The sequence below is a fragment of the Lepisma saccharinum genome, chromosome 10 (assembly GCF_977018435.1).
Source record: "Lepisma saccharinum chromosome 10, izLepSacc3.1, whole genome shotgun sequence".
NCBI lineage: Eukaryota > Metazoa > Arthropoda > Insecta > Zygentoma > Lepismatidae > Lepisma > Lepisma saccharinum.
Genome location: NC_139238.1, coordinates 27,089,917 through 27,091,128, shown reverse-complemented (window position 1 = coordinate 27,091,128; position 1,212 = coordinate 27,089,917).

Genomic DNA, 1,212 nt, shown 5'->3' with positions numbered 1-1,212 from the left:
AGGGAATTGTACATGCTTTCCAGTGATATATTACAAGCCTACCTTTGGATAAAAATATAATTTTGTCACGTGACCTTGACCTTTGACCTTGTACATCTCAAGACATGTCTTCACCAAAAATCATGAAAAAAATATATTTGGTCCCTCATGCCATACTCTAAAACATATCAAAAAATCGTTCTGGGACTGCAATGGGATCAGAAGATACAAAATAATATGTGTAACTATGTGACTGATAAAAGCCTCATTACATGAACTATGACGAGTCAAAGTCTCTTAACACCCCCAACAAAATGTAAAGGAGTTATCCTGGTCATGAAAGAAATAGGTTAGGCACAGGGAGATCACTAGCTGTGTGTTTCAAGCACAGGTCCGGCATATTGTTGACCACTATATTGAATTCAACGCAAAAATTTCAAAGGAAAGGGGGTGATGTGATATATCAAACGAGTCTAGAATTTCACGAGAAATGAAGCGGCGAAGATTTTTCCAACATATCTTCAGCCAGCAAAAAGTTATACGCATATCTTTCACTTACGATATATGCACATTATAATGTCAATGTTTCTGTGAGCACACTCGTTGACGTCTCTCACACTCACATAGAAAATTTGGCAATGTAGCAGGTGCTACATCATCGCAAGCAGCAACTATGGCTTCTCTCAGATGGTCAATATCAGGGACTTTTAGTGCATGCACAACTCTCTTCAAATGTTTCTGAAGGTAAAAGTCCTCCTAAGATGTTAGATCTGGGGAATGTGCAGGCCTTTTAATAGATCCCCGTCTGCCCATCAGTCTACCTAGAATTTTACCGTGAAGAAATTGCCACTGTCCACACTCTGTCGTGCTTCAAAACTCTGGAAAAGTGCCATATCACGTAAGCAAAGATGAAAAACCTATTCACTTAACAAATCCAAGAAGGTTCCGTTGTTGAATTTGGACCAACCATTCCCGTTCTTCGTACACTATACCACATCATTAGCTTACCAGCAACAACCATTCGGCTGGGATCTGTCTACTGTTGATTATCAAATCACAGGTATTGCATATTCTTTTTATTAACTTCACCGTGAACATAAAAATTAGCCTCATCACTGAAGAATTTTTCATTCCAAAGGAAGTGTTATGTAATTGTTTGAGATACTTTTCCCAATATTTTTCACCGTTCAACTATTTGGTGAATGTCGCTGATTAAAATCATATGCAATGGTG